Source organism: Pseudophryne corroboree, chromosome 8, assembly GCF_028390025.1.
Source record: "Pseudophryne corroboree isolate aPseCor3 chromosome 8, aPseCor3.hap2, whole genome shotgun sequence".
Taxonomy (NCBI): domain Eukaryota; kingdom Metazoa; phylum Chordata; class Amphibia; order Anura; family Myobatrachidae; genus Pseudophryne; species Pseudophryne corroboree.
The window spans coordinates 375,669,874-375,689,229 of record NC_086451.1 but is presented as its reverse complement, the minus strand read 5'-3'; the positions used below and the strand labels follow the sequence as shown (position 1 = coordinate 375,689,229).

Sequence of the window (19,356 nt, the reverse complement as noted above, 5' to 3'; positions counted from 1 at the left end):
TTGCACATCAAATATTAAATATATTTCTCAGTTTGTTTAAGGTTTCTCAAACTTCTTGAATGGGGTATTGTAGAATACTAAACAATATTAGTTTTATTCAGAATTAATAACTGAAATTATTGTTGTATTAAAGTTTGTCATCTGTGTGTAAGATTATCCAAAACAGTTGTCTCAAAGAAACAAAACAAATATGTTTTTCACTTGAATCTTTATATTACTATACTTTCTTAGGCGTTAATCTTTGGCTAGACAGTGACCACGTGGCCTAATGGATAAGGTGCCTGAATTCGGATCTGAAGATTGAGGGTTCGAGTCCCTTCGTGGTCATTGGATTCAATGTTATTTGTTTATACTGTATTTTTTTCATTAAGATTAAATATTTTGTAAGGTATATAATAATGAAATCAGAACAAACACAGCTCAAAGTAAAATATCTCAAAACCATTGTTCTTTAAACTATTTAGCAAACTTTGTAGATTGCACAGCAGTCAATGTATCTTTAAGTTGATTTAAGGTTTCTCAAAATTCTAGGCTTGGGTTTTGTGGAATACTAAACATTATTATTTTCTTTCAGAATCAATAACTAAAATTATTGTTGGATCAAAGTTTGTCATCTAAGTGTATTTATTTTTACATAAAGATGACATCTTATATTTGGAATATAATAATGAAATCAGATCAAACATGATTCAAAAGGAGAATTTCTAACCCTTTGGTCTTTAAACTATTCAGTAAACTTTGTAGATTGCACATCAAGCATTAAATATATTTCTCAGTTTGTTTAAGGTTTCTCAAACTTCTTGAATGGGGTATTGAAGAATACTAAACAATATTAGTTTTATTCAGAATTAATAATTGAAATTATTGTTGGATTAAAGTTTGTCATCTGAGTGTAAGATTATCCAAAACATTTGTCTCAAAGAAACAAAACAAATGTTTTTTACTTGAATCTTTGTTACTATACTTTCTTAGGCGTTAATTGTTAACAAAACAGTGACCACGTGGCTTCATGGATAAGGCGTCTGACTTTGTGTCAGAAGATTGAGGGTTTGAATCCCTTCATGGTCATTGGATTCAATGTTATTTGTTTATACTGTATTTTTTTCATTAAGATGAAATCTTTTGTAAGGAATATAATAATGAAATCACAACAAACACAGCTCAAAGTAAAATATCTCAAACCCTTTAGTCTTTAAACTATTTAGCAAACTTTGTAGATTGCACAGCAGTCAATGTATCTTTAAGTTGGTTAAAGGTTTCTCAAAATTCTAGGCTTGGGTATTGTGGAATACTTTACATTATTATTTTCTTTCAGAATCAATAATTAAAATTATTGTTGGATCAAAGTTTGTCATCTAAGTGTATATATTTTTACATAAAGATAACACCTTATGTTTGGAATATAATAATGAAATCAGATCAAACATGATTCAAAGTAAAGAATCTCTAACCCTTTGGTCTTTAAACTATTCAGTAAACTTTGTAGATTGCACATCAACCATTAAATATATTTCTCAGTTTGTTTAAGGTTTCTCAAACTTCTTGACTTGGATATTGTAGAATACTAAACAATATTACTTTTATTCAGAATTAATAATTGAAATTATTGTTGGATTAAAGTTTATTCACTGAGTGTAAGTTTATCAAACACATTTGTCTCAAACAAAACAAAACAAATATGTTTTTTACTTGAATTTTTATGTTACTATACTTTCTTAGGCGTTCCTTTTTTGAAAATTGGTGACCATGTGGCCTAATGGATATGGCATCTGACTTCAGATCAGAAGATTGAGGGTTCGCGTCCCTTCGTGGTCATTGGATTCAATGTTATTTGTTTATACTGTATTTTTTTCATTAAGATTAAATATTTTGTAAGGAATATAATAATGAAAGCAGAACAAACACAGCTCAAAGTAAAATATCTCAAAACCTTTGGTCTTTAAACTATTTAGCAAACTTTGTAGATTGCACAGCAGTCAATGTATCTTTAAGTTGATTTAATGTTTCTCAAAATTCTAGGCTGGGTATTGTGGAATAATAAACATTTTTTTTTTTTCAGAATCAATAATTAAAATTATTCTTGGATCAAAGTTTGTCATCTAAGTGTATATATATTTACATAAAGATAACATCTTAAGTTTGAAATATAATAATGAAATCAGATCAACCATGATTCAAAGTGAAGAATCTCTAACCCGTTGGTCTTTAAACTATTCAGTAAACTTTGTAGATTGCACATCAACCATTAAATATATTTCTCAGTTTGTTTAAGATTTCTCAAACTTCTTGACTTGGGTATTGTAGAATTCTAAACAATATTACTTTTATTCAGAATTAATAATTGAAGTTATTGTTGGATTAAAGTTTGTCATCTGAGTGTAAGATTTTCCAAAAACATTTGTCTCAAAGAAACAAAACTAATGTTTTTTTACTTGAATCTTTGTTACTATACTTACTTAGGCATTAATCAATCACAAAGCAGTGACCACGTGGCCTAATGGAGAAGGCGTCAGACTTCGGGTCAGAAGAATGAGTGTTCGAGTCCCTTCATGATCATTGTATTCAATGTTATTTGTTTATACTGTATTTTTTTCATTAAGATGAAATATTTTGTAAGGGATATAATAATGAAATCAGAACAAACACAGCTCAAAGAAAAATATCTCAAAACCTTTGGTCTTTAAACTATTTAGCAAACTTTGTAGATTGCACAGCAGTCAATGTATCTTTAAGTTGATTTAAGGTTTCTCAAAATTCTAGGCTTGGGTATTGTGGAATACTAAACATTATTATTTTCTTTCAGAATCAATAACTAAAATTATTGTTGGATCAAAGTTTGTCATCTAAGTGTATATATTTTTACATAAAGATAACATCTTATGTTTGGAAAATAATAATGAAATCAGATCAAACATGATTCAAAGTGAAGAATCTCTAACCCTTTGGTCTTTAAACTATTCAGTAAACTTTGTAGATTGCACATCAACCATTAAATATATTTCTCAGTTTGTTTAAGATTTCTCAAACTTCTTGACTTGGGTATTGTAGAATTCTAAACAATATTACTTTTATTCAGAATTAATAATTGAAGTTATTGTTGGATTAAAGTTTGTCATCTGAGTGTAAGATTTTCCAAAACATTTGTCTCAAAGAAACAAAACAAATGTTTTTTTACTTGAATCTTTGTTACTATACTTTCTTAGGCATTAATCACTCACAAAGCAGTGACCACGTGGCCTAATTGAGAAGGCGTCTGACTTCAGATCAGAAGATTGAGGGTTCGCGTCCCTTCGTGGTCATTGGATTCAATGTTATTTGTTTATACTGTATTTTTTTCATTAAGATTAAATATTTTGTAAGGAATATAATAATGAAAGCAGAACAAACACAGCTCAAAGTAAAATATCTCAAAACCTTTGGTCTTTAAACTATTTAGCAAACTTTGTAGATTGCACAGCAGTCAATGTATCTTTAAGTTGATTTAATGTTTCTCAAAATTCTAGGCTGGGTATTGTGGAATACTAAACATTATTTTTTTTTCAGAATCAATAATTAAAATTATTCTTGGATCAAAGTTTGTCATCTAAGTGTATATATATTTACATAAAGATAACATCTTAAGTTTGAAATATAATAATGAAATCAGATCAACCATGATTCAAAGTGAAGAATCTCTAACCCGTTGGTCTTTAAACTATTCAGTAAACTTTGTAGATTGCACATCAACCATTAAATATATTTCTCAGTTTGTTTAAGATTTCTCAAACTTCTTGACTTGGGTATTGTAGAATTCTAAACAATATTACTTTTATTCAGAATTAATAATTGAAGTTATTGTTGGATTAAAGTTTGTCATCTGAGTGTAAGATTTTCCAAAAACATTTGTCTCAAAGAAACAAAACTAATGTTTTTTTACTTGAATCTTTGTTACTATACTTACTTAGGCATTAATCAATCACAAAGCAGTGACCACGTGGCCTAATGGAGAAGGCGTCAGACTTCGGGTCAGAAGAATGAGTGTTCGAGTCCCTTCATGATCATTGTATTCAATGTTATTTGTTTATACTGTATTTTTTTCATTAAGATGAAAAATTTTGTAAGGGATATAATAATGAAATCAGAACAAACACAGCTCAAAGTAAAATATCTCAAAACCTTTGGTCTTTAAACTATTTACCAAACTTTGTAGATTGCACAGCAGTCAATGTATCTTTAAGTTGATTTAAGGTTTCTCAAAATTCTAGGCTTGGGTATTGTGGAATACTAAACATTATTATTTTTTTTCAGAATCAATAACTAAAATTATTGTTGGATCAAAGTTTGTCATCTAAGTGTATATATTTTTACATAAAGATAACATCTTATGTTTGGAAAATAATAATGAAATCAGATCAAACATGATTCAAAGTGAAGAATCTCTAACCCTTTGGTCTTTAAACTATTCAGTAAACTTTGTAGATTGCACATCAACCATTAAATATATTTCTCAGTTTGTTTAAGATTTCTCAAACTTCTTGACTTGGGTATTGTAGAATTCTAAACAATATTACTTTTATTCAGAATTAATAATTGAAGTTATTGTTGGATTAAAGTTTGTCATCTGAGTGTAAGATTTTCCAAAACATTTGTCTCAAAGAAACAAAACAAATGTTTTTTTACTTGAATCTTTGTTACTATACTTTCTTAGGCATTAATCACTCACAAAGCAGTGACCACGTGGCCTAATTGAGAAGGCGTCAGACTTCGGGTCAGAAGAATGAGGGTTCGAGTCCCTTCATGATCATTGTATTCAATGTTATTTGTTTATACTGTATTTTTTTCATTAAGATGAAATATTTTGTAAGGGATATAATAATGAAATCAGAACAAACACAGCTCAAAGTAAAATATCTCAAAACCTTTGGTCTTTAAACTATTTAGCAAACTTTGTAGATTGCACAGCAGTCAATGTATCTTTAAGTTGATTTAAGGTTTCTCAAAATTCTAGGCTTGGGTATTGTGGAATACTAAACATTATTATTTTCTTTCAGAATCAATAACTAAAATTATTGTTGGATCAAAGTTTGTCATCTAAGTGTATATATTTTTACATAAAGATAACATCTTATGTTTGGAAAATAATAATGAAATCAGATCAAACATGATTCAAAGTGAAGAATCTCTAACCCTTTGGTCTTTAAACTATTCAGTAAACTTTGTAGATTGCACATCAACCATTAAATATATTTCTCAGTTTGTTTAAGGTTTCTCAAACTTATTGAATGGGGTATTGTAGAATACTAAACAATATTAGTTTTATTCAGAATTAATAATTTAAATTATTGTTGGATTAAAGTTTGTCATCTGTGTGTAAGATTATCCAAAACAGTTTTCTCAAAGAAACAAAACAAATATGTTTTTTACTTGAATCTTTATATTACTATACTTACTTAGGCGTTAATCTTTGGACAGACAGTGACCACGTGGCCTAATGGATAAGGCGTCTGACTTCGGATCAGAATATTCAGGGTTCGAGTCCCTTCGTGGTCATTGCATTCAATGTTATTTGTTTATACTGTATTTTTTTCATTAAGATGAAATATTTTGTAAGGAATATAATAATGAAATCAGAACAAACACAGCTCAAAGTAAAATATCTCAAAACCTTTGTTCTCTAAACTATTTAGCAAACTTTGTAGATTGCACAGCAGTCAATGTATCTTTAAGTTGATTTAAGGTTTCTCAAAATTCTAGGCTTGGGTATTGTGGAATACTAAACATAATTATTTTCTTTCAGAATCAATAATTAAAATTATTGTTCGATCAAAGTTTGTCATCTAAGTGTATATATTTTTACATAAAGATAACATCTTATGTTTGGAAAATAATAATGAAATCAGATAAAACATAATTCAAAGTGAAGAATCTCTAACCCTTTCGTCTTTACACTATTCAGTAAACTTTGTAGATTGCACATCAACCATTAAATATATTTCTCAGTTTGTTTAAGGTTTCTCAAACTTCTTGAATGGGGTATTGTAGAATACTAAACAATACTAGTTTTATTCAGAATTAATAACTGAAATTATTTTTGTATTAAAGTTTGTCATCTGTGTGTAAGATTATCCAAAACAGTTGTCTCAAAGAAACAAAACAAATATGTTTTTTACTTGAATCTTTATATTACTATACTTTCTTAGGCGTTAATATTTGGCTAGATAGTGACCACATGGCCTAATGGATAAGGCAACTGACTTCGGATCAGAAAATTGAGGGTTCGTGTCCCTTCGTGGTCATTGGATTCAATGTTATTTGTTTATACTGTATTTTTTTTCATTAAGATGAAATATTTTGTAAGGAATATAATAATGAAATCAGAACAAACACAGCTCAAAGTAAAATATCTCAAAACCTTTGTTCTTTAAACTATTTAGCAAACTTTGTAGATTGCACAGCAGTCAATGTATCTTTAAGTTGATTTAATGTTTCTCAAAATTTTAGGCTTGGGTATTGTGGAATACTAAACATTATTATTTTCTTTCAGAATCAATAACTAAAATTATTGTTGGATCAAAGTTTGTCATCTAAGTGTATATATTTTTACATAAAGATAACATCTTATATTTGGAATATAATAATTAAATCAGATCAAACATGATTCAAAGTGAAGAATTTCTAACCCTTTGGTCTTTAAACTATTCAGTTAACTTTGTAGATTGCACATCAACCATTAAATATATTTCTCAGTTTGTTTAAGGTTTCTCAAACTTCTTGAATGGGGTATTGTAGAATACTAAACAATATTAGTTTTATTCAGAATTAATAATTGAAATTATTGTTGGATTAAAGTTTGTTATCTGTGTGTAAGATTATCCAAAACAGTTGTCTCAAAGAAAAAAACAAATGTTTTTTACTTGAATCTTTATGTTACTATACTTTCTTAGGCATTAAACGGTTGACAAATTGTTACCGCGTGGCCTAATGGATAAGGCATCTGACTTTGGATTAGAAGATTGAGGGTTTGATACCCTTTGTGGTCATTGGATTCAATGTCATTTGTTTATAGTGTATTTTTTTCATTAAGATGAAATATTTTGTAAGGAATATAATAATGAAATCAGAACAAACACAGCTCAAAGTAAAATATCTCAAAACCTTTGGTCTTTAAACTATTTAGCAAACTTTGTAGATTGCACAGCAGTCAATGTATCTTTAAGTTGATTTAAGGTTTCTCAAAATTCTAGGCTTGGGTATTGTGGAATACTAAACATTATTATTTTCTTTCAGAATCAATAACTAAAATTATTGTTGGATCAAAGTTTGTCATCTAAGTGTATATATTTTTACATAAAGATAACATCTTATGTTTGGAAAATAATAATGAAATCAGATCAAACATGATTCAAAGTGAAGAATCTCTAACCCTTTGGTCTTTAAACTATTCAGTAAACTTTGTAGATTGCACATCAACCATTAAATATATTTCTCAGTTTGTTTAAGGTTTCTCAAACTTCTTGAATGGGGTATTGTAAAATACTAAACAATATTAGTTTTATTCAGAATTAATAATTTAAATTATTGTTGGATTAAAGTTTGTCATCTGTGTGTAAGATTATCCAAAACAGTTGTCTCAAAGAAACAAAACAAATATGTTTTTTACTTGAATCTTTATATTACTATACTTTCTTAGGCGTTAAGCTTTGGACGGACAGTGACCACGTGGCCTAATGGATAAGGCGTCTGACTTCGGATCTGAAGATTGAGGGTTCGAGTCCTTTCGTGGTCATTGGATTCAATGTTATTTGTTTATACTGTATTTTTTTCATTAAGATGAAATATTTTGTAAGGAATATAATAATGAAATCATAACACTGCTCAAAGTAAAATATCTCAAAACCTTTGTTCTTTAAACTATTTAGCAAACTTTGTAGATTGCATAGCAGTCAATGTATCTTTAAGTTGATTTAAGGTTTCTCAAAATTCTAGGCTTGGGTATTGTGGAATACTAAACATAATTATTTTCTTTCATACTCAATAATTAAAATTATTGTTGGATCAAAGTTTGTCATCTAAGTGTATATATTTTTACATAAAGATAACATCTTATGTTTGGATTATAATAATGAAATCAGATCAAACATGATTCAAAAGGAGAATTTCTAACCCTTTGGTCTTTAAACTATTCAGGAAACTTTGTAGATTGCACATCAACCATTAAATATATTTCTCAGTTTGTTTAAAGTTTCTCAAACTTCTTGAATGGGATATTGAAGAATACTAAACAATATTAGTTTTATTCAGAATTAATAATTGAAATTATTGTTGGATTAAAGTTTGTCATCTGTGTGTAAGATTATCCAAAACAGTTGTCTCATAGAAAAAAACAAATATGTTTTTTACTTAAATCTTTATGTTACTATACTTTCTTAGGCATTAAACTGTTGACAAATAGTAACCACGTGGCCTAATGGATAAGGCGTCTGACTTCTGATCAGAAAATTGAGGGTTCGAGTCCCTTCATGGTCATTGGACTCAATGTCATTTGTTTATACTATTTTTTTTCATTAAGATGAAATATTTTGTAAGGAATATAATAATGAAATCAGAACAAACACAGCTCAAAGTAAAATATCTCAAAACCTCTGTTCTTAAGACTATTTAGCAAACTTTGTATTTTGCACAGCAGTCAATGTATCTTTAAGTTGATTTAAGGTTTCTCAAAATTCTAGGCTTGGGTATTGTGAAACACTAAACATTATTATTTTCTTTCAGAATCAATAATTAAAATTATTGTTGGATCAAAGTTTGTCATCTAAGTGTATATATTTTTACATAAAGATAACATCTTAAGTTTGGAATATAAATAATGAAATCAGATCAAACATGATTCAAAGTGAAGAATCTCTAACCCTTTGGTCTTTAAACTAATCAGTAAACTCTGTAGATTACACATCAACCATTAAACATATTTCTCAGTTTGTTTAAGATTTCTTAAACTTCTTGATTTGGGTATTGTAGAATACTAAACAATATTACTTTTATTCAGAATTAATAATTGAAATTATTGTTGGATTAAAGTTTGTCATCTGAGTGTAAGATTATCCAAAACATTTGTCTCAAAGAAACAAAACAAATGTTTTTTACTTGAATCTTTGTTACTATACTTTCTTAGGCGTTAATTGTTAACAAAACAGAGACCACGTGGCTTCATGAATAAGGCGACTGACTTTGTGTCAGAAGATTGAGTGTTTGAATCCCTTCATGGTCATTGGATTCAATGTTATTTGTTTGTACTGTATTTTTTTCATTAAGATGAAATATTTTGTAAGGAATATAATAATGAAATCACAACAAACACAGCTCAAAGTAAAATATCTCAAACCCTTTGGTCTTTAAACTATTTAGCAAACTTTGTAGATTGCACAGCAGTCAATGTATCTTTAAGTTGATTAAAGGTTTCTCAAAATTCTAGGCTTGGGTATTGTGGAATACTTTACATTATTATTTTCTTTCAGAATCAATAATTAAAATTATTGTTGGATCAAAGTTTGTCATCTAAGTGTATATATATTTACATAAAGATAACATCTTAAGTTTGAAATATAATAATGAAATCAGATCAACCATGATTCAAAGTGAAGAATCTCTAACCCTTTGGTCTTTAAACTATTCAGTAAACTTTGTAGATTGCACATCAACCATTAAATATATTTCTCAGTTTGTTTAAGATTTCTCAAACTTCTTGACTTGGGTATTGTAGAATTCTAAACAATATTACTTTTATTCAGAATTAATAATTGAAGTTATTGTTGGATTAAAGTTTGTCATCTGAGTGTAAGATTTTCCAAAACATTTGTCTCAAAGAAACAAAACAAATGTTTTTTTACTTGAATCTTTGTTACTATACTTTCTTAGGCATTAATCACTCACACAGCAGTGACCACGTGGCCTAATGGAGAAGGTGTCAGACTTCGGGTCAGAAGATTGAGTGTTCGAGTCCCTTCATGGTCATTGGATTCAATGTTATTTGTTTATACTGTATTTTTTTCATTAAGATGAAATATTTTGTAAGGGATATAATAATGAAATCAGAACAAACACAGCTCAAAGTAAAATATCTCAAAACCTTTGGTCTTTAAACTATTTAGCAAACTTTGTAGATTGCACAGCAGTCAACGTATCTTTAAGTGGATTTAAGGTTTCTCAAAATTCTAGGCTTAGGTATTGTGGAATACTAAACATTATTATTTTCTTTCAGAATCAATAATTAAAATTATTGTTGGATCAAAGTTTGTCATCTGAGTGTATATATTTTTACATAAAGATAATATCTTAAGTTTGGAATATAATAATTAAATCAGATCAAACATGATTCAAAGTGAAGAATCTGTAACCCTTTGGTCTTTAAACTAATCAGTAAACTTTGTAGATTGCACATTAACCATTAAATATATTTCTCAGTTTGTTTAAGATTTCTCAAACTTCTTGACTTGGGTATTGTAGAATACTAAACAATATTACTTTTATTCAGAATTAATAATTGAAATTATTGTTGGATTAAAGTTTGTCATTTGAGTGTAAGTTTATCCAAAACATGTTTCTCAAAGAAACAAAACAAATATGTTTTTACTTGAATCTTTATGTTACTATACTTTCTTAGATGTTAATAATCTGAAAAACAGTGACCCCATGGCCTAATGGATAAGGTGTCTGACTTTGGATCAGAAGATTGAGGATTTGAGTCCCTTCATGGTCATTGGATTCAATGTTATTTGTTTATACTGTATTTTTTTCATTAAGATGAAATATTTTGTAAGGAATATAATAATGAAATCAGAACAAACACAGCTCAAAGTAAAATATCTCAAAACCTTTGGTCTTTAAACTATTTAGCAAACTTTGTAGATTGCACAGCAGTCAATGTATCTTTAAGTTGATTTAAGGTTTCTCAAAATTCTAGGCTGGGTATTGTGGAATACTAAACATTTTTTTTTTTTCAGAATCAATAATTAAAATTATTCTTGGATCAAAGTTTGTCATCTAAGTGTATATATATTTACATAAAGATAACATCTTAAGTTTGAAATATAATAATGAAATCAGATCAACCATTATTCAAAGTGAAGAATCTCTAACCCTTTGGTCTTTAAACTATTCAGTAAGTTTGTCTTGTAGCTCTTGAATCATCGCTACAGATGAGTCGGTATTGGATTGCATAGATAATGTTGAATCTTCAATATTACTAACTCGTTGTTCAAGGTCGGCTATCCTAGAAGTGTTAGCGGTGACCTCTTTGACAGTAGATTGAAAAGATAATTTAAATTCATCTAGCTTTTGTCAATATGTGGCATGGGGAACTCATAAGATCTCCTGTGCAGTTTGAGTCAAATGGGTAGTAGGGTCAGATTGGCTTAGAGGTTGACTATCCTCAATTGCAGCGGATGTGGGTTGTGTCAGTGGTGTGGAAGCATTTCCCCGTTTATTCTTTCCATGTGCCATATTGACACTAGTGGGAGAGGCAATTGATGAATTGTAGATGAAAATTCGTAGATGAAAATAAGAGCTTATCCATCAAATGCGGGGAACAAGGAATATTATTACAAGCAAGAGAGCTAGAGCAGAGTTCACAGGAAATCATCACCAATTAGACAGTAGTGATGGTAAGGGATATGAAAAAAAAGAAAATTTTCCTCTTCTTTTCCTTTCACATTAGAGAAAAAATGCAACACCCCATAAATGGTATGATGAAATCAAATGGAACCAGAGAGGAATGGAGTAGGCAAAAATATAGCTACATTGTTACCTTTCATATGTGGGGTGGGGGGAGAATATCAAAAACACAGTAATAATAAATTATAATGTTTGTGAACCTTAGTTATTATTCAATGTCGTCAGTAAATGGCAGCGTATGCTCACTTATGTCCAAAAAAAACTGAGCACAGTGAGAAAAAGTGATAATAGATATTGTTCCCTCGCTAGCAGAATTTAGCAGCACTGCACACACTAGGCCGCCGCCCTCTGGGAGTGTATTTTAGCTTAGCAGAATTGCGAATGAAAGATTAGCAGAATTGCGAATAGAAAATTCTTAGCAGTTTCTGAGTAGCTCGAGACTTACTCCTACACTGCTATCAGCTCAAACCATTTCTTTCATGGTTTGACGTCACAAACATGCCCTGCGTTCGGCCAGCCACTCCCCCGTTTCTCCAGACACTCTCGCGTTTTATCCTGGCACGCATGCGTTTTTCCACACACTCCCAGAAAATGGCCAGTTTCCGCCCAGAAACACCCACTTCTTGTCAATCACACTCCGATCACTTCAACAATGAAAATTATTAGTTCGGACGTGAGTAAGTCTAGTAAGTTTTGAGCTAAAATACTTAGCGCATGCGCATTTTCGCCTTAATCGCTCCATTGCAAAAATCGGCAATGAGTGAAGAATTTTGGAATGACCCCCATTATTCCTAAAACTAGGTCGTTTTTCAATAGTACCAGCAAATGGCAGTGTAAGCCTACCTATATCAAATTAACTGGAACAGTAATAACAAGTGACATTAATAATATATGTGGTTTCAGACAATTGTCCAATTTTGCAAGTAGATGGCAGCAGAAGCTCACCCACAGTAAAGAGACTACCAAATATCTGTAACTCACAATATGAAATCAGAGTACATATAGAGGAGATGCTTGGGCCCCTAGATCAGGGGTTGTAAATTATGATAAGTGTTCCACTAGGGGAGAGTATTACAATATATAAACACAGTCCAGTGTAGCCAATGTGTTCCACTTAGACCAGAAAAATGAGCCCTGTGGGTGGTGAAGGAGTTGTGTTAAAGAGTAGAAGGGGGAGGAGGGGGGAACAAGTAGGGCAATGTATGGAAGGTTAGGGAAGATAGGTAATTCAGAGGAAAGGGGGCACACACAAGGAGGGTTGTGATCAAGCCAGAGGATCAAGGATAGGAAGTCAGCAGTGTTAATTAGTTTAGGGGAGACAACCCAGATTAGTAATTGTGGGATTCAGTGATTCACCGAGGCACCTACAGCCACCAGGACTACCTCCAGGATCCTCGATGCCAGGCAGCAGTGACCCCACACTGAACACTCAGCTGGGCAGCAGGAAGCCTCTCAGTTTCATAGGCAGCATCAGTGGAACTCCAAAAGCAGGAAGCAGGGGTCAGCAGACCTGGGCACAGGCAAGGAGGAATGTACATTCACCTGCAGGAGCCCAGCAAGTCACTGTGCAGTCACTCCCACACAAGCAAAGCAGCAGAGTAGGCAATAGACTCAGCGGACCTACACGGGAAGTATCCAGACAGCAATCAGTAGCCAGTCTCCTGGAGGAACCAGCAATAGGGCAGTCAGGAGCATGTGTATCCTCAGTCCGCTGGATCTCCCTGCTGTCTTGCTCTGATGATCAATGCCGACACACTGCCCTGGACGCTGCAGATAATCAAGCAGGGATTGCTCACTGCAGGTGTGTGTTTCACTGCCACCAATTACACCCATCCCCGCATCTCCATCCCAGGCTTCCGAGAGCAGCTCAGATCAGCTGTGTCTTCAGCCCCAGCAGGCAAATAGCGGGCGGTAGATAAAAGGAACAGAGTTGTAGCCCTTATTTATATCTAGACGTGGTCTTCTAGGCGAGGCAGCTCGAATGTAGGAGTTAGAGGACGTAATCACCCACCATGCAGTGGCCCGATCGCGAGCCTGACTCTGGGGAACAGGGCTCACATAGAGTTTATCCCATCAAGAAAGATGTTGCCGGGTTCCTCCAAGTGTGAGGAAGTTATCCCCGTGCAGTGGGGAAAGCAATTCAGGGAAAATCAGGGCAGATGGCAATGGATGGAACGTGGTTAGACAGAGCTCAGCTAAAACATGGCCATCTTGGATGCGCCACCCACTGAAAGTCTATTTTTTTTTACTCTCAGTCTAGCCATTGGTCTGTGTACAGTTTACAGTGCATTAACATTACAGTCGTCACTGACTATTTACCAGAGCTTGTAGATCAATCCGCTGCTATTCACTCTAAAGTACTGGTTTAGTGGAGCATTAGCCACCTAATGGTGGAGCTCTGTGTTGCATGCTAAGTATGTAGTCCTGCCTCAACGCACCTATCCGTGTATAAACTCAGCAACCTAAGCTATCGCCCAGATGTGACTAAACCTCGGTTTAGGTGGAGACATGGCAAAGATAAGGGAGCCTCCATCTGTACATGGATTATTCACTATAGTAGCAGCCGAAAGTATGGAAAGGAATCCAGCCCACCCAATAGGAAAATATGTTTTTTAGTACAATCAGCACTCAATATAGTGTTTTTATGTATAGTGTATACCCAATGCCGTTGTCTAAAGTTGGATTGTCTCAATAATACATTCACTATTAGATCAAACTTTCTCTGAAAAGAGAAGCACTTTAACAATGAATCAACTGATAAGGTATAAGGATGGACGCAACGTAAATTATAAAGTAGCTTTACATGAGTTAAAATGTTTCAGTATGACAGATAATACTGACTTATTGCATAAATCTTAATGACTTGCATGTGGTACAATGCAGGGAAATAATAAAAGAAAAAGAAACAAAACAAATTTATTTACTTGAATATTAATGTTACTACACTTTCAAAAGTGTTAAAAAACATTTTAGCAATGACTATGTGGCCTAATGCATAAGATAAATATACAAATAGAGTGCGCTGTCAACGGCAGCCTGTACAGGGAAGGTCAATTCCCTTAGAAATATATATATGAAGAGAAAGAAAAGTACTGGCGCCGGCTGAAATTCAATAACAAAATATATATAAAAAATATAAAATATATCTTTAATGAATTTATCTAGGAGATTTTCTTATCTCTCACGGATAAAACAACAACATTAAAAAATGAACACTGTAGGAAGCCACAAAGTATTAACCCTTTCAATTCAAATGTCCACAATTCCTGGCTAGGACACTAATCCACATTTGCCCACAAGTTATTTCGTGTATAGCTTTTTACCAGACGTGCTTCCGGATAGAGTCCCCTAGGAGTCCCATGCAAATGGAGTCCAGATGGCAATTGGGGATTAGTCCGGGTCTGTAGAAAAACTTGTGTCGGAATTTGATCCAGTGGATGCTGATGGGTCCAAATAATGCCAGGAGGTGGATATGGGTGCTGGTACTTGTGGTCCTACAAGGAAAGGCTCAACGTGTTTCGCTGGTCTAATGGATGCTAGCTTCCTCAGGAGCATAAGATGTCTGACTTTTAATCAGAAGATCTTGTGTTTGAGTCCCTTTTTTTTGCATCAATAGTTTTTTATTGAGAGCTTAGGTCCGTGAACCACGGAAGGAGGAGGGATACAGAATGAAGAATGGGGGAAATTAGGGAAAAAAACAAGAAGTAAAAAATATAAAGAAATAGGATGGGGGAGTCCAGAGTCCAAATTCCAAATCAGTTACACATACATGAAATAAATACAATACATCACACATAGAAAACAGGAACAATATGGAGTCTAAACACAAACAGTAATATGGTTAGGAACTCTACAATTCCACTTCATATGGTCAATCTGGTTCCTGAATTAAATTAGCCCCTTCCTGCAATGTCGAATACTCATGCCACCTGAACCATTTAACTAGAGCGTAATTAGCATCAAAGGAGTAAGGTATACCAAAGGTCTCCATTTGAAAGGGTTGGTGGATCTTCCGGGCAAATTTCAGAAGTGTTGGAGGAGAGGTGCTCTTCCAATCCTGGGCTATCGCTGCCCTAGTGGCAATGAAAATGTGGCCTAAAACATAATTATCTGAATTAGACAGCTCTTTTGGATAAATATGTAATAAGGCAACTGAAGGTGATTCTTCAAGAGAGATATGGAGAACTGCGGAAGCAAGAGTAAAAACATCACTCCAGAGTTTACGGATTATAGGACATGTCCAAAAAATATGGAATATATCTCCTATCTCCATACAGTTCCTCCAGCATAGTTTGGATACCTCAGGCCAAATCTTATGTAACTTGGCTGGAGTAAAGTAGAGGCCGTGCAATAGTTTGAAGTGCATTTCTACATGATTGGTACATTTGGACATAGTATGTGACGAGAGATAAATCAACTCCCATTGTTGCTGGGTAAGTGAGCAATTTAAATCTGCTTCCCATTTAAGTTGTATGGGTGATTTAGTTTCCACTTAGAGCTGAACCCCAGAGCATACCAGAATATTATAGAGCCTCTGGAGTTACTAGATGCTAAAATGGTGGGGGGTGGCAAGAGTATTGGACCTGCAGACCATAATCCAATGAACAATATGAGTGTAAGAAAATAGTTCTCTAGAGGGAGGTTATAGTGACTGTAAAGTATTAAACAGAGTAATTGTACCATTTACAAACTCAGAAATCATGTCAACAACACAAGATATCCATTTAGAAAGATTTGAGTCCGGGATTAGGCCCGAGAGAGCAGACAGAGACAGTTTTTCGGGAATGTAGAGAGACAGTTTTAGATGAAACCACTAAGGTATCCCACGCTTTATAGGAATCTAAGACAGCACATGGAGCAGTGTGTGAGATCAGCCTCTGTTGGATCGGAATCCACAATCAGTCTATTAACAGAACATAAGGATAGAGCTATTTCTCTAAGTCTACCCACTGTTTCCCATCTGCAGGTAAAGCCCAATCGCTTATTTGTGCTACAAGGCAAGCAAGTTGGTATTTCATTAAGTCAGGAACCTCAAGACCGCCAAATTTCCGTGCTCTAGTTAATCGGCTAAACGCTATTCGGGGAAGTTTCTTCTTCCAAATATATCTAAGCAACACAGAATGTATTTGACTAATAACCCTCTGGGGGACTAGATAAGGAATTGAGCAGAAGAGGTACAGAAGTGTCCACGATTACCTTTCTGAAAAAAGTGTCATGACCTGCCATTCATGGCACTAGATAATCTTCCCTCCTAAGACATAAATGGCAGGCCATGTGTGAATCATCTGAAATATAGTGCAGTACCACTTCTCAGACAGCAGGTGGCATTTTCAGAAACTGAGTAAGCAGAAAGTCTGAGAGAAAGATTCTAGAGGGGGTAATTCAGAGCTGATTGTAGCAGCCAATTTTGTTAACAGATGGGCAAAACCATGGGGATCATTCTGACCTGATCGTACGCTAGTTTGTTTTTTTTTTAGCTGCGGTGCTATCAGGTCAAAACTGCGCATGCGTATGCACCACAATGTGCATGCACGTTGTACAGGTACACAGTAGATCATTGCTGAGCGATGGATTTAATGAAGAATCCATTTGCAGAGCCGATCGCAAAGAGATTGACAGGAATAAGGCATTTGTGGGTGGCAACAGACTGTTTTCTGGGAGTATTTGGAAAAACGCAGGCGTGTCCAAGCGTTTGCAGGGTGGGTGTCTGACATCAATTCCAGACACGAACAGGCTGAAGTAATCAGTGGCTGAGTAAGTTCTGGGCAACTCAGAAACTGCACAAAACTTTTTTGTAGTGCACGACTGCATATGCGATTGCACACTTGCAAAGCGAAAATACACTCAGCCGCCGTGGCCCTGCATTACCTGGTTCGTTCCCCTAAAATGGTGGCAATACATTTCCCAGCCCACCCCCTCATGCCCAGCAACTGCCTATTCATGATTGACAAGGCTGAGACAGCCGTCGGTTGTCTGGTATGTGCCGCCGCACTGCGGCACCAGAGTATGCACAGTTCAGACCAGATCGGCTGCTGTGCGAAAATGCACAGAAGTTATCAGGTCTGCATTTGGCCCATTGGCTCTTATAAAAAGATTCTTATATCTTTGCTTTGATATCCAGACCATTGTGGTTTAATGAATTTTAGTAATTGCTTGAATGTGCTTTTTCGGATTTTACATAGAGAGAGTTTCTTAAAAAGCCATAATAAATCAACTCTGATGTTTAGATCAATGCTGCCTATATGTTTGTAAAAATCTCTTTCCTTATGATTGATATTGTGCTGATGGAGAGTTCATACAAACTCAACACAGATATTTTATATGGAAATTATGATACTAATTAAAAGGCACTATTGATATCTGTCATTTGTTTGCAATTGTGTGGTGGTTAAGGTGTGAGTATAGAGAGATTGTTTGGTATTTCAATACCGCATATATTTAGCTATGATACATTGGATTATCGTATCAAAAAGTTTGTGAATACAAATCTTGATTACTGCACCAAAAGTTTATGATTACAATTTTCACATGTCGCCATGTCGCTTTGTGAGATGATCTATTCTAATTGTGAATATTAAAAGTTATATTTTATTAATAATGTTTGACAAGTGTGCCCCAGGATAGACTTAAAGGGGTATATTTACTAAAATTCGTATTTGTACCGATTTGGAGGGAGATTAAACATGAATGACATCGAATGTGTGAATTTGCAACTTTTTGAATTTATTACGTCTCATTTACTATGCTGTCATATTTTGATTATTTCCATTTTTCGATGTCGATGTCATTCGCGTTTTTACAAGGTAGAATGCGGCCGATTTTGTGTTTTTGCGGCCGTGTTGTCTGTTTTTTTTTAATGTGTCATTTTTCAGTTACGGCAGTGTTTTTCTGTTCCCAGCCGCGTTTTTTTTCTAAGTTTCGTTTTTGTCACTCGTCCGTGATTGGTTTGATTCGTGATGGAGGAGTGTCTGTGCTCATTACTATAAAACTGCTCCAAACCACTCTAACCTCGTGGGTTTAGCTAGTGGCGAGGTGAGAGGAAGTTGTGTTTGGTGTTGGAGAGTTGATAGGAGTTTTTGGCGGTTTTGAGGTGGCTCTTTGCAATTGGTGAGTGCTGTACTGTGTGTGTAAGTAGTCTTGTCATACTTGTGTAGTTATTTAAAAGTCTGTATAGTTTTTTGTCTTTGTTTTTTTTTTAAATTCTATTGTCATTGTTTGTGAGTGTGTGTCTGTGTGTGTGTGCACTCGTATTCCTATCCTTATGGGGACACAGACCGGACAGCACACCAACACTGGAGGGACTTTCAACATGGTAGTGACCTGAAATGAGGTCCCCACAAGTCAGACCCCAGGAGGTGATAGTAAGGGCATGTCCCAACTACCCAGCATCAAAATCGGGCATGTCCTCGAGAATCACATTTGCCAGACCATACTGTGTGTATGTGTGTGCAATGCAGATTATGTATTAAAGCAACTGATTGATTCTCTAAAAAAAACATAGATTTATATATTTTAGGGGCCCACAGCAGTTCCACCAGGCAGCCACCAGGGGTTCCGCGCATTCCCCCTTTCCCTTAAGGAGCAGCAGACAAGGTGCCTCCCTGTAATTTTGGGGATCCAGGAGGCCTTCTAATAATTTTGGGGGCCCACTGCAGTTCCACCAGGTGGCCACCAGGGGGTGCCAAGTGTGCCCCTGCAGGAGCAGCA

General features: G+C 34.0%; 2 non-coding genes across 2 annotated transcripts; both read left to right on the top strand.

The window, feature by feature from the left end:
• The first annotated feature begins 5,456 nt into the window (after positions 1 to 5,456).
• Positions 5,457 to 5,529, top strand: TRNAR-UCG (transfer RNA arginine (anticodon UCG)). The gene has a single exon. It is a non-coding gene; the product is annotated as a tRNA-Arg (tRNA).
• Positions 5,530 to 7,692: 2,163 nt separating this feature from the next.
• TRNAR-UCG (transfer RNA arginine (anticodon UCG)) lies at positions 7,693 to 7,765 on the top strand. The gene has a single exon. It is a non-coding gene; the product is annotated as a tRNA-Arg (tRNA).
• The last annotated feature ends 11,591 nt before the right edge of the window (positions 7,766 to 19,356 follow it).